At 38.1% G+C, this 15,134-nt stretch overlaps 1 long non-coding RNA gene across 1 annotated transcript; it reads right to left on the minus strand.

The window, feature by feature from the left end:
• Nucleotides 1–2,399: 2,399 nt before the first annotated feature.
• On the minus strand, nucleotides 2,400–10,470 carry LOC134484751 (uncharacterized). The gene is made up of 3 exons (XR_010062498.1): nucleotides 10,382–10,470; nucleotides 9,039–9,097; nucleotides 2,400–5,297 (listed from the first exon to the last, which is right to left on the minus strand). It is a non-coding gene; the product is annotated as an uncharacterized LOC134484751 (long non-coding RNA).
• Between the last annotated feature and the right edge of the window lie 4,664 nt (nucleotides 10,471–15,134).

A 15,134-nucleotide genomic window follows, 5' to 3' on the forward strand; every position in this document is an offset into this window, starting at 1 on the left:
GCTATACAAGGCAGAGAAAACTAGAAAATTGAACAGTATATCACAGGAATGGACCTGGAATTAAGTCCTCCTCTCCAACTTCCCAGATCATTTCTACCCATACCAGGACCCTGACTAACTTTCTCCATTCAGAGCATGTAACCACTATGGAAGAAAAGAGAAGTCTCTAGCTTTATAGAGATGGAGTAATAAAGTTTTCCCCTGTGTCACAGGAGACATACCTGGAAACGGCACTCTCGATACTGCTCAATGTAAAGAAAGCTGTTTAGAGGTAGGCCATGGAAATTCTCAGTTACATCATCATTAGGCCCTCCATGAAAAAAATCTCTTGTATCCTGGAGATCCCTAGTTTCTCCTGTAATATCATGTTGTCATGTCTGCAATGCCTCTCGTATATTCCTTCAGTACCTATAGGATTTAGTAATTGGCCTCTAGTTCAGAACAAACAGCAATTTGGGAGTGAGAACAAAGAGGATGAAAAGCTCAGAGATGGGGAGAAAGAATATGGCCTTCTGTCTTGGTATAAAAAAAAGGAAGAAATATGTCGACCCTGGGAAATATGACTGAGTCTTTGCTAGGAGTTGAGTAGGTACGTTGAAGAGATACAACTGATCTGATCCTTCCACACATGGGTTCAGGAGCTCAGAACCTGTCAAAACTAACTGGACTTCCCTGCTTCTAGTGATTCCTTGAACTCTGAGAGTTTATATCATTAATATATTTATCACAAAAGCCAGGTGTTGAGTAGGGCACTGTCCTTTTCCTTAGAGCTCATGCCTTTTATATTTTTGCCCAAAAGAAAAGGGTCCTAAGGAAGAAGTGAAAGAAAATTATTGTATCCTCAGCTCAAAGTACACTCCTTGATTATTTGATTACCTATTGTGCAGTTTGTGTCTGATACTGGTATTTGGGAGTTAGACATGTTTATAGTTCATCATATCAGTCTTTCCACTAGGATTACTCTGACTGCCATTGCCTGATTGTGACCCTTTAATTTCTCATTCAATATGTATGATTAGAAGGCAGTTTTCTTATCTTTAACTTATTTAATATTTATTATTTTAGCAAGATTTTTTTTGCTTTTTTAATTTGATTTTCCATATTTACATTTCAAATATGTTTGCCTTTCCCAGTTTCCTGTCCATAGGATCCCTAACCAGTCCCCCTACCCGTCTTGTATAATCCCTCTTATTGCTCTTTGAAATTCCCTTGAATTGGTAATAAAACCTAGTTTAGACCAAGGGCATCTCCTTCCATTGGTGCACAACAAAACCATTCTCCGCTACATATGAAGTGGGAGCCATAGGTCTATCCATGTACAATCTTTGAATATTTGTATACAACCAGAAAACTCTGGTTCGATGGCATGGTTTTCCTTATAGGATTAAAAGGCCCTTCAGCTGTTGTAACCCTTCACAAAATCTACCAACAACCAATGGGTTTTCAGTTTACTGGTTTGCCACTAACATTCACTTCTGTATTTGATATGCTCTAACTGTGTCTCTCAGGAAAGACCTATATTTGTTTCTTCTAATCATGCAATTCTAAGATTCATCCATCTTATCTATTTTGGTGGCTAATATATCTATCTATATCTATTTCTATATCCATATCTATAATCTGTATATCTATATATCTATATATCTATATATCCATATATCTATATAACTATATATCTATATATCTATATCTGTATATCTGTTTATCTATATATCTATATATCTACATATCATCTATATATACAAATATATATCTATATCATCTATATACACACATTTATATGTATATACACACACACATATATATATATGTACATATATATATATATATATGTAAATTATAGCTACGAAGTTAGATGGAATTTTAACATGGATTCTGGGATACAAGATCAAGAAAGTAGAATCCACAAATGACAGTCCTATATAGACTCTCTCCTGTTCTTATGAACCTAATGAAGCTGAGGTTTCACTGGACCTCACTCTATTCCTCATCCTGCACATCCTCCTGAATCTTATGTTTGGCCTGAAGAAAGGATCAGGGTAAAACATCAAAAACCTTCAAGTCTTGTCATGGGAACATAGTAAGGTAGATAATGCAGAACTGATATCAAATGGGACAAGGGAACCAAATTCTATAGTCCATGCTTTCCTTTGCTTTAATGATGTCTGGAAATTTTTGGATAAAATAAGTTTTTGGGAGTTTATCATTTGAAGAAGGTACACAGTATTTACACTCTTATACTCACTCTCTAGCTGTGCCCCCTTTGTTGACAAAGTCATTGCCAATATTGAATTGGAAAACAGAATTTTTGAGTACACATTCAGGAATATGTATAACGTCCCCTCTCAAGGAATGTAGACAAAATAGTTAATAAAATATTTATTCAATTGAAGGTCTGTAGGGAAAATACTTGCTTTGGAGATACAGAGAAAACCTAGGAAATTGAAGTGTATGTCACAAAAATGGACCTGGGAATAAAATTATTATCCAGAAGAATCTCCTCCACTCCATGTTCCTAGATCTTTTCTTCCCATGCTAAGCCCCTAACTAACTTTCTCCATTCAGAGAATGTAACCACTAATGAAACAATCGAAGTACTTAGCATTGGAGAGATGTAGTATGTAAAGGTTTCCACTGTGTCACAGGAGACAGTCATGGAAAGGACACCCTCGAAATTGGTCAATGTAAGGAAAGCTGTTTAGCATGTAGGCCATGGAAGTTCTCACTGACATCATCACTGGGTCCTGCCAGAAATATTCTTGTATCCTGGAGAGCCCTAACTGGTTCTGTGATGTTTCTAGCACTGTAGTGACAGCAACTGTCTCTCGGATATTCCTTCAGTACCTCTAGGGTTTACTAATTGGCCTCTAATTTAGAGTAAACAGCAATTTGGGAGGGAGAAGAAAGAGGGTAAAGAGAACAGAGATGGGGAGAAGGAAGCTGGCCTTATGTCTTGGCATAAAAGAAAAGAAAAAACTATGTGGTTCTTGGGAAAACACCCTGGGATGATGGCTTTAGTTCTTTTGTTCTGTGGGTTAACCAAGCTCATGGAGAAGTTGCTGAACATCCTAAAGACCTTTGGGCAGATGATAAATATTCTAGATACCCCTTTTTAGATTTTGATGGTCCTGGGGATTCTGTTGGTGATGGTAAATGTTTCCCAGGAAGAGTGATAGAACCAGATTGATTTTTTTGATGCTTTAGAGGACATGGAATTTTTCTGATACACTTGGGCTAATGGCACAAGGTAAATGATTTTTTTTCGATGTGGACATTCCATCATACCTTTGGAAATATAAAAAGTGTTATTGTATTTTGGAGTATAATTTTCACAATGACAAATTACTTTGAGGAAGGAGAACACTTTCTGGAACCCTAGAGAGGGGTGAAGAAATTCCCTGAAACCCTACGGCAGATTGGTGTACATGCCTTTTTGGTAGAAGGCGGAGGTACTTGAGCATCCTGGGACAATATGGTATATCCAGCATGCCCTTGTAAGGATTGGCAGCTTTCCACAATTCCTTCATCATTTTTGGAAAATTTCAAGACCCTTTGGACAGATGGAGAACGTGTGGGACTCACGGGAGGAATATTGTAGCTTTGGTGTCTCTTTGGCAGCAGAAGATGGCAAAGGATCCCTTTTGGCAGAAGGGTTAATGTTGAAACTGTCTTCCTTAGAGGAGAAATTTCTCAAGAGTCCATCAGAAGGGTCAAATCTTAACCCTTTGTTTCTAGAAACTGGATGCCTGTGGTCCATTTTGGTAGAGGGAGAATGTCGACTATTTCTCCCCAGAGTGGACATGTGAAATAAATCTACTTGGGTAGATGGAGATAGTTGTAAAGCATGTTTTTCAGATGCAGTAGATCCTAAGACATCCTTCTCAGATGAGGAAGGTCTTAATGTACTGTGTATATGTTTAGAAATGCTGACTGTGATATCAGAATGGGGGGTAGGTATTAGAACTACCTCAGAAGATGTGACCTCTCCTAGAGCATCATGGACATATGTGAGAGGGCTGTGAGCCTCAAGATCAGATAAGGATGTTTCTAGATATTTTTGTGTAATTGAGGAAGTTCCAAAAAAATTTCTTCTGCTGGAGAAGTGGAAATAGAGTTCCGTGTAGAAGTGGGAGGTTCCAAAGCCTGACTGGTAGGCAAAACAGGGTCCAAGGCCCCTTCATAATATAAGGTAAAATCCAAAGACTTTGATGTACTTTGCAGATGTTTTGGGCCCGCTTGTGGGTATAAAAAAGGACTGGCAACCATTTGTGCATATTTGGAAGAGTGCGTAGCATCTTCTTAATTTGGGGAAGATGGCCTGATCTTGAGGAGATAAGGAAGTTCAAATAGTCCCCTGTTAAACCTGCAGAGGTCATATGCATTCTTTTGCACAAATGGAAAAGAAGGAATCAATTTCCTCAGATATCAAGGATGCTGCAGCCACTAGTGTTTGCATTTCATGTTCCACCACTCCTGGTTCACATATGGTTTGATCCATAATGTTTTCTACAGATGGAATATGTCCAAGAAAATCTTTTGTATATGTGCACATCAACCAGCCTTTCCTAAGATGTGGCTGTGGGTAGAATTCCTTTAGTAGATGTTTCTTGTCCCACCGTCTCTTAATGAGATAGAGTACTACTCAGAGAATCCTGCTTAGTTTTGGAAAATTCTAGCTTCTCTGATGTATATGTGAAAATTTTGGAGCCTCTCCTTTTGGACAGTATGACCTAGAGTCCCCTGTGGAGAAAGGGGATATTTACTCTTCTCCATACATTGTGTAAATATGGAGTCTGAGGTAATGTCTGTCTTTTTCTCTGAGCTGTGTTCCCTGTAGTGCAAAATGCTGGGTCCTCATTCCATATCCAGTTTGCTAATTTGTGTCTTTTTAGGGGGCAATTGTGTTCTTTGATGTTTAGAGATATTTAGGAATAGTGATGGTTGCTTTCTGTTTTTTCATAATTTGAAGTTAGTTTATGTTTGTGTGCTTCTCTTCTCTGTTTTGTTGAGAAAAGTTTAATTTCTTTCTTTATCTATGGTTTTACTTGCCACAATGTGTTGGACTTTGCCATTGATTATCCTTTGTAGGACTGGATATGTGGAACGATACTGTGTAAATTTGGTTTTGTCATGGAATATCGTGAAGCCCGTTAAGCTCCTCTGCTTCTCCAGCCCTTCCCTCAGCTCTCCAGTGGAACTCACTGAGCTCCATCCAATGTTTGGCCGTGCATCTGTGCAGCTGTTTCAGTCGGCTGCTCCATTGTGCCTTCCAGAGGAAAATAATGCTACCCTCCTGTCTGCAAACACAAGAAAAGACCATTAATAATGTCAGGGTTTGCCGTCTGCCCATAGGATAAGTCTCACATCCGGCCACTTATCCTTTGACCATTCCCTCATTTCCTCTTCCATCTCTGTCCCTGTGTCTCTTACAGAGGGGGCAATTTCTGGGTCAAAATTTTGGGGGTGGTTTGTGTCCTTAACCTTCCACCATAGGTCCTCCGTGGCTACGGAAAGTGACCATTTCAGTATCTGTATCCCCACTGCTACGAGTCTCAGCTAAAGTCACCCTCATCGAAGCCAGGGTAGCCTCACCCATCCCAGACTGCAGGCAAATCATAGAGATAGCGCCCACCCTGGACAGTCACTGATTTCAGTTTATTCTCTTGGCTCTCTGTCCCTTTTGCACGCCTCTCCCAAGAAATGATTCTCAAACCCCATATCTCTTCCCATCCCCTCAGCCACCCAATCCTTTCCTTCCATCTGCCTCCTCTCATTATTTTATTCCTCCTTCTGAGTGAAATCAAAGCATTTTTCTTGGATCTTTCTTCATGTTTAGCCTCTTTGGTTCTGTAGATCGCAGCGTGTGAATTCTGTACTTTATGGCTAATACCCTCTTTTAATCACTTAAATTTAATCATGTACATGTTATTTTGGGTCTCAGTTACCTCATTCAGAACAATACTTTCCCATTCCATCTACTTGACCGCATCTTCACAATGTCCTTATTTTTCATAGCTGCGTAGTATTCCATAGTGTAAATGAACCACATATTCTGTAGGCATTCTCTCATTGAGGGGCATCTCGGTTATTTCTATTTTCTACTCATTATGAAGAATGAAGCTAGGAACATGATGGAGCACGTGTCTTTGCGGTATGGCAGATGTCTTTTCAGACATAAGGCCAGGAGTAGTACAGCTAGGTCTATAGGAAGAATATTCCTCGTTCTTTCAGAATCCACTGAATAGATATGCAATGTCATTATTCAGTTTTGATCTTCCCCGGCAAACGGTATTTGTATCCTTATATTTATCAGCTTCCTCAAAGGAGGATGCCTCTAACTAGACCTCTATCATGTATTAAGGAGATCGCATATGAACCTTCTGTCTATTTTAATTGTTCAGTAAATGCTAGAGCCTATGACAGGGAGCCAGAGAGGAAATTTGATAATGGAGGGTGGAGGATGGGGTTAGGTAGAGAGTCAGAATAGGGTAAGAGAGGTATAGTATTATTACTATATAATAATTTAATATACTAACATAATATATAAATATTAATTATATTGAATCATAATATTAATATTTAATAATTTAATATATTAATGTACTATATCTTTATTTATTATTTATTATAATAATATAATTCAATATATTAATATACTAGAGTAATATTTATTATATATTATCATAACGTTGATATATAACAATTTAATATGTTAATATAGTATATTAATATTACTTATATTATTATAATGTTAGTATATAATAATTTAATATATTAATTTATTACATAATATTTTATATATGTATATACACACACACACATATAAATATACTGCATGATATGCAACATCCACAAAGTTAACTTCAAGTGAGCTCGCATGTTAATGGGAAATCCTGAGGGTAGAATATTTTTTTTCAGTTTTGTTTGCTTATATGGTGGATCACTTTGATGGGTTTTCCTAGATTGATCCACTCCCGCAACCTCAAGAGGAAGCCTACATGATGGCACTGAATGGCGGTTTTGATATGCCCTTGGATATTATTTTGGAGCATTTAACCTAGTATTTTTTCCACCAATGTTCGTAAGGGAAATTCGTCTGAAATTCTTCCTTGTTGAGTCGTTTGTGATTTAGGTGTCAGGGTGACAGTGGTGACATGGAATCAGTTTGGCTATTTTCCTCCTGTTTCTGTTTTTTGGAGTAGGTTGAGAATTCTTTGAAAATCTGGTACGAGTCTGTACTCAAACAATCTGGGGCTGTTTCAGTGGGGAAACTTAATTACTGTTTGTGTCTCTTTAGTTGTTATAGAGCTATTTACATAGTTTATCCTACCAGAATTTACCTGTGATCAGTGTAATCAGTCTACACAATCATTCACTTTGTTCAGAGCTTCTAATTTTTGAGACAGCAGGTAATTGAAGTGAGACCTAAAGATTCTGTGACTTTCATCAGTGTCCATTGATACGGCTCCCTGGTTCAATTCTGCTTTTGTTATTTGGATGATTTCTCTCCACCTATTAGATTATCTGTCTGTGTGTTTGTCTGTCAGGTTGATGTTCCAAGGAACCAACTCTTGGTTTTTTTTTTGATCTTTGTATTCTCTTTGTTTCTGATGTATCACTTTCACCCCGAGTCTGATCATTTCTTGCTGTCTCCTCCTTTAATATGTATTTGCTTCTTTTTATTTTAGAGATTTAGGGTGTGCTGTGAAGTTGCTAGTGTGTGGTCTCTCCGGTTTCTTTATGAAAGTGCCCAGTGCTGAATATGCAAGTTCCTCTTAGCACTACTTTCCTTATGTCCCTTAAGTTTGAAGAAGCTGTGCCTTCATTTTCACTAAATTCTAGGAACCCTTTTTGTTTTTCATGTCTTCTCGGAACTGGTTGTTTTTCAGTTGCGAGCTATTTAATTTCAATGAGTTCATACACTTTTTCTTATTGTTGAAGTCCAGTTTTAATCCGTGGTGATCTGAAAAGATCCAATGGTTAGCACAGTCTTTCTGTATCTGATCTGGCTTGTTTAGTGTGGGAGAACATGGTCAGTTTATGATAAGGGTCCATGAGGTACTGAAAAGAAAGAGTGTACTTTTGTGTTCGAGTAAACTATTCTGTAGATATCATTGAGGTCAATTTAATTGAACCCCGTGTTAGTTACATCATTTATATTTTTTTAGTTTCTGTCTCAATGGCCTGTCCTTGGTGAGAGTGGGACATTGATGTTCCCCACTATTAATATTTGAGGTTCGATGTGATATTTAAGCTTCAGGAATATTTCTCTCACCAATGTTGCTGCTTTTGTCTTTGACATATAGACATCCAGAACTGAGATGACATCTTGGTGGATTTTTCTTCTGATGCATATGAATTGTCCTTCCCCATCTCTTTTGATTACTTTTGGTTGAAAGTCTGATTTGCTGGATGTTAGAATGGCTACATCTCGTTTCTTGTGTCCATTTGCTTGGAAAACTTTGCCGATCCCTTAGTCTGAGGTTGTGTCTATCTCGGTTGCTAGATTGTGTTTCTTGAGTGCAAAAGAAGGATGGATCCTGTTTTTAAATCCACTGTATTAGCCTGTGTCCCTTTACTGCTGAGTAGAGGCCATTAATGCTTAAAGGTATTAATGAGAAGTGATAGTTAGTTCATGCTATTTTGATGTTACAGGAGCAGTGATTTTTCTTTGCCTGCATGTTTTTTGGTTTTTGTTTTTTCGATTGGGATGTTTGAGTGTTTTTGTGAGTATTAGATCTGTTCTGTAGGGTGCATGATTTTTTTGTTTGCATGTTTTTGTTTTTTGTTTTTTTTTTTTGGAGAGCTGTAAGAGTATGCGTGAGAATATGAGATCCCTTCTGTAGGTTATGCTATGTAATTATTAATATCTAGTGGGAGGCAGGGACGGTTCAATTTCTTAAAATCCATCAATATAATCTACTATATAATGAGACTGAAAGAAAAAATCACATAATAATCTCATTAGGTGCTGAAAAAGCTTGCAAAAATATTCCAACCCCCCTTCATGTTAAAAGCATCAGAGAGATCAGTGATACCAGTCCTATGCAGAAACATAGTAGAAGCAATGGACAGCAAGCCAGCACGCAACATCAACCTAAATGGAAAGAAACATAAAGAAATTCCATTAAAGTTAAGGACAATGTAAGGATGCCCACACTTCCTACTCAGTATAGTATTTGAAATTCTATCCAGGTTAAAAGCATGGTTCAAATTTTGTTCTGACATGGAGTATGGCCAAGGCCTGTGAAGGAGGAATGGCGCACAGCTTTAGAACTCCTGGAGTATGGCCCACTCTTCCGCCCAGTCCCGTTGGACCTTGGAGAGTCAGGAACCCAATGAGGACTTCATGCAGAGTGTCACTTGGTTTTTGCACTCATATCTCTCTTAATCTAAGAAGTGCATGAAAATCCTCATGGAGCTTCACACCACTCAGAGGGCAGCGCCATTGGAATTTGCAATAACAGTGGCCAAGATCTTTTAGGAATTGCCTCTGGGGCAGATCAGTGCTTCCATCATTTCCCGAGGAAATGTAGAATGGTCAGCGACGACCGCCAACCTTAAAACACATTTGGAAAAGTAAATTGCTTGTGAAGCTGACTAAGATGTTGTCCCTACTGACTCTGAGGTAATAAAAAATTTATGTAACAGTTTGAGGTTTGGAAAGGCTGGGACCTTTTAAGGTCAGGGATCAAGAACAATGGCGGCACAGGCTAATGGTGTGACTGTCACAAAGGCTGGACTGTTGATGACTGATTTCTGTCCCAGGTTTAGCCTCAGTTCCTGATAGCTTTTAATAAGGATTGCCAATCACAGATGTGCATTCTGATCATTTAAAGCAGATATGACATTTTTATACAGATATTTAGATTTCTGTTTTTTTTAAAGATTCTTGACTACTGTTAAAGATAAATAATACAATATTTAAACATTTCTCTGTAAATTGAAATTGATTACTTATGATGTTACGTTGGCCTTGGGAGGAATTTGATTTCTTTAGGTGTACTATGTAATATTTGTTCTAATACAGTATTGGGTATCATTTTTTCAGCACTTATGCAAGAGAATAAAACTAGAACATGATCACATTTGTGTAATACAATATTCAATAAATTAATGGTGTATACGGAAAATACTGCCTGTCGGGAAAAAGAGAAAACCTAGAAAATTGAACTGTATGTCACAGGAATAAACCTCGGAATAAAAATATTATCTAGAAGAATCTCCTATACTTTATTTTCCTAAATCATTTCTACCCATGCCAAGCCCCTGACCAACTTTCTCCATTCAGAGTAAGTAACCACTATTGAAGACAAGAGAAGTCTCTAGATTTAGAGAGATATAGTATGTAAAGGCTTCCACTGCGTCACAAAAGACTCACCTGGAAAAGGCCCTCTCAAAATTGGTCAATGAAAGCAAAGCTGTTCAGCAGGTAGGATGTGGAGCTTCTCAGTGACACCATCATTAGGCCCTCCCTGAAAAATCTCTTGTATCCTGGAGAGCCCTAGCTCCTTCTGTGAGGTCACAAGTGTTGTTGTGACTGCATCTGCCTCTCAGATATTCCTTCAGTACCTCTAGGGCTTACTAATTGGCCTTTAATTCAGAGTGAACAGCCATTTTTTAGGGAGAAAAGGAGGATGAAGAGGTCAGAGATGGAGAGAAGGAAGATGCCCTTCTATCTTGGTGTAAAAAAAGGAAGAAATACGTGGTCCATTGGAGAGCTAAATTAGTCCTGGGTAGGTTTTTAGTTGGTTCCCTGAAGAGACAGCCTTGATCTGAGTCTTCCACATATGGGAATCAGGAGCTGGGAGCCTCTCAGGAGCATGTGGACTTCCCTGTTCTTATGGTTCCTGGAAGTCAGAGTGTTTATATCATTCATTTCTTTATTCCACAAGCCAATATTGGGAAGGGCACAGTTGTTTCCTGAGAGCTCATGACTTTTATTCTTTTTGTCATGAAGATAAAGGTCCTGAGGAAGAAGGGATGAACAAGTATTGTATTTTCAGCTCAGAGTAAACTCCTTCAGGCTTTGGATCCCTATAGTGCTGTTTGTGTCTGACACTGATATCTGGGATAGAGAAGTGCTTCTAGTTGAGATTTCATCATCTCACTCTTTCAGTAGTATGACTCTAACTACCATTTCCTTACAGTGACCCTTTACATTTCTGAGTCAATAGGTGAGATAAGCTAGCACTTTCTTTTCTTTTATTTCTTCCATTTTTTTCATTTTTTAGCAAATTTTATTGCTTATTTAATTGGATATTTCTATATTAACATTTCAAATGATATTTTCTTTCACAGTTTCCTGTCAATAAGACCCCTAACTGGTCCCACTACCCTTCTTCTATAACCTCCCTTACTGCACCTTGACATTCTTTGAACTGGGAGTCAAACCTGGGAAGGACAAAGTTCTTCTCCTTCCATTGGTGCACATTAGGGCCATCCTCTGTAACATATGATATTAGAGCCATAGTTCTGTCCATGCACAGAATATTGGATTAGTACCAGAAATCTCTGTTTCTTTGGAATTGCTTTTAGTATGGAGTTGAAAGCCCCTTCAATTTCTTTGGAGCGATGTCCTTGCCGTCCTCCAATGTTTATGTTATTATTATGGTTAGAATTAAGTATGACTATTTTCATGGAAAATCCCCACCCAGCTGCAGAATACTAAGACACATCTGGTGGTCAAGAAAAATAATAATATTTCAAAGTTGTCCTGCTGACTAATAATATGACATACCTGTGACATTTCTGATATTATGTCAACATCAGCTGACTCCCTGACCACACCAATACTGTATCTTTGGCCTGAGTAAATGTTTCTTACTTCTCGCCTCCCTCTGTTACCCCTGTTATGGTATCAATTCATCCTTGGAGGAAAATAAAATTTTTGCCTTGATCAGACTCCTATCTTAACGTCCTTCTTTGCGACCCTTGTCCCCAATTCTATTCCTGGCACCCTCAGACCTCTCACTTACAAATGGCTACCAATGTGCAGCTCTTTGAAGATGTTCTTGAGGAGAACGTCTGTCACTGTGAATAGGCCGGTCTGTCTTTTTGTTTGTGGAAGCCTTCGTTCCCCCTTGGGGCTTTTGCTCCCACCCCCGTCCCATCCCAGAGCTTTTGCTGAGTGATGGAACAAGCATTCTACAGTCATCTTTTGTGACATGTCTCAGGGAGTCACTCAGGACACAAATAGGGTTAAAATTTAAAAAAAAAAATCTTAGATTTTGTAAAAATATTTGTCCATAGTTCCCCCAGGAGGGAACAACTGATTCAAAAGATAGTACAGAGTTAGTGATTGTTTAATGGATGGGATAACCCTTTTACTGAAGTCTACCCCCTGTAATGAATAAAAGTTGTGTGGTTTGTGGGTACAAGGTTGGCTCTCCTTGTATGGATGAGCAACCTCACCTACGTGGATTTAAAACCTTATACCCTCATGTTACTGCAGTGTTCACTTTGTCAATCTGTGCTCCGTGATTGTGCTCCAGAAGTGGTCCACTATGGGGTCTTACAACATTTTGGTCCATCACAGGGAACTCTGTTCCCTCCAGACCACAATTGGCGAAGAGATCAGAGGTAAGCTCAAGCAAATCTGTGTTTTGTGTTCTGTGTTACTTTCTGTTTTGTCTCTGTGTCATGTCTGGTTTTTGTTTTATGTTGACTTGTGTTGTCTGCCTCTAACGGCTGAAGTGTTTGAGTCACCACTGGAGAGGATTGAGAGTCCACTTGGTAGTCGCTATAGGTCCTGTTAGGGGCTTACGGCTGTGACAGGATGACTTGCTAGTTTTCACAGGCCATAGGCCCTAGAGGGTGCTCTAGGAGGAGAAAGGAATCTAGAGGACCCTCTAGAAACCCATTGCAATGCCCTTGAAGCCCTCCATTGTGTAGATGTTATTATTATTGTTAGAATTAACAATAGGTTCATGTTAACCTAGTTAACAATTAACTAGGTTCATGAAAAATCCCCAGCCAGCTGAAGAAGACTAATACAAATCTGGTGGTCAAGAAAAATAATAATATGATAATGTTGTCCTGCTGATTAATAATACGACAAACCTGTGAACTTTCTGACGTCCTTTCAACATCAGTTCCATAACCAAATGAATCCTGTGTTCTTGCCCTGCGTAAATGTTTCCTACTTCCCCCTCCCTCTGTAACCCCTGTGATGTTATAAATTCAGCCTTGGAGAAAAATAAAATAGATGCCTTTTTCAGGCTCTTGTCTTGGCATCCTTCTTGCGTCCTTTGTCCCACATTCTCTTCCAGGTACCTTCAGAACGCTCACTTACACAGCATTTGTAATCCTTTCTCAAAATCTCAACAGATCAGTTGTCAGTAAACTAGTTTGCCACTAGCATTAACTTCTGTATTTGATAAGTTTAGCTGTGTCTCCCAGGAAAGATCTATATCCGGTACCTGGAAGCATGTACTTCATTCATCAATCATATCTAGTTTTGGTGATATATATATATATATATATATATATATATATATATATATATATATATATACAGTGTCTCCTACAGCAATGAGGTTAAGTAGAATTTTAGCATGGATTCTGAGCAAGTAGTTCAAGAATGTAGAATCCACAAATGACAATGCCAAATAAACTCCATCCTGTTCTTATGAACATATTGAAGTTGAGGTTTAACTGTACCTCAAGCCATTCCTCTCCCTGCCCATCCAAATGAATCTTATGTTTTGTCTGAAGAAAGAACCATGATAAAATATCCAAAAACCTCAAGTCTGGCCCTGGGAAAACCAAAGATAGATTTATAGAACTTATATCTATTGGGACTACAGATCTGCTTTCTAAAGTCCATGTTGTCCTTTGCTTTACAGATGTCTCATAATTTTTGGATTAAATATGCATTTAGAGTTCATTATTTGAAGTAGGCACACAATATTTTCACTGTTCTGTTCACTCTATAGCTCTACCCCCTTTGTTGCCAATATCTGGGAGTAAGAGGTGCTTCTAATTGAGACTTCACCATCTCACTATTTCCAATATTATTTCTCTGACTACCATTCCCTGACATTGACACATTAGATTTCTCAGTCAACAGCTGTGTTTAGCTGGCAGTTTTCTTTTCATTTATTTCTTATATTTTTTTATTTTTTTTACAAATTTTATTTGTTTTTTTAATGTATATTTCAATATTCACCTTTATAATATTATTTCCTTTAAGAGTTTCCTCCCATAAGATCACTAACTGGTCCCTCTCCACTTCTCCTATAACCCCCTTACTGTCCCTTCTAATTCTCTTTAACTGTGAATCAAACCAAGGGAGGATCAAGTGGTTCTTCTTCCATTGGTGCCCAACAAGGCCGTTTTCTGCTACATATGCAGTTGGAGACATAGGTCTGTTCACGTCTAGTCTTTCAATATTAGTCTCATACCAGAAAACTTTGATTCATTAGCAATGTTGTTCTTATGGCGTTGAAAGTCCCCTCAGCTCTTGTTAGCCTTTCTCAAAATCTACCAACAAGAGGTCCATTTTCAGTTCACAGATTTGCCAATAGCATACACTTTTGCATTTGACATGATCTAGCTGTGTCTCTCACAACATAGCTATATCCGTTTTCTGGCAGAATGCACTTCTTAGCTTCATCAATTATAATTGGTGACAGATATATATATATATATATATATATATATATATATATATATATATATATATATATGCACACACTTTTGGTGCCTACAGCTATTTGGTTAGGTGGAATGTTAACATGGATTCTGGGCAACTAGGTCAAGACTGTAGAGTTTACAATGACAATGTTAAATAGACTCTCTCCTTTACTTGAAGTTCAGGTTTCACTGTTCCTCAAGCTTTCTTAACCCTGCCCATCCTCCTGTTTCTTATATTTGTCTTTAAGAAAGAATCATGGTAAAATATCTAAAACCTTCAAGTCTGGCCATGGGAACACAGGAAGGTAGATAGTGTGGTACAGATATCAAATGTGACTAGAGAACTGAATTTATAGTCAATATGGTCCGTTGTTTTATTGATGTCTGGTAATTTTTGGATAAAATAAGGATTTGTGAGTTGATCATTAGAATTATGTACGCAATATTTCCACTGCTATATTGACTCAATAGCCAGGCCAAGTTTGTTGCCGAATTCA

The sequence above is a fragment of the Rattus norvegicus genome (genome assembly GCF_036323735.1).
Source record: "Rattus norvegicus strain BN/NHsdMcwi chromosome Y unlocalized genomic scaffold, GRCr8 chrY_unlocalized_46, whole genome shotgun sequence".
Classification (NCBI taxonomy): Eukaryota; Metazoa; Chordata; class Mammalia; order Rodentia; family Muridae; genus Rattus; species Rattus norvegicus.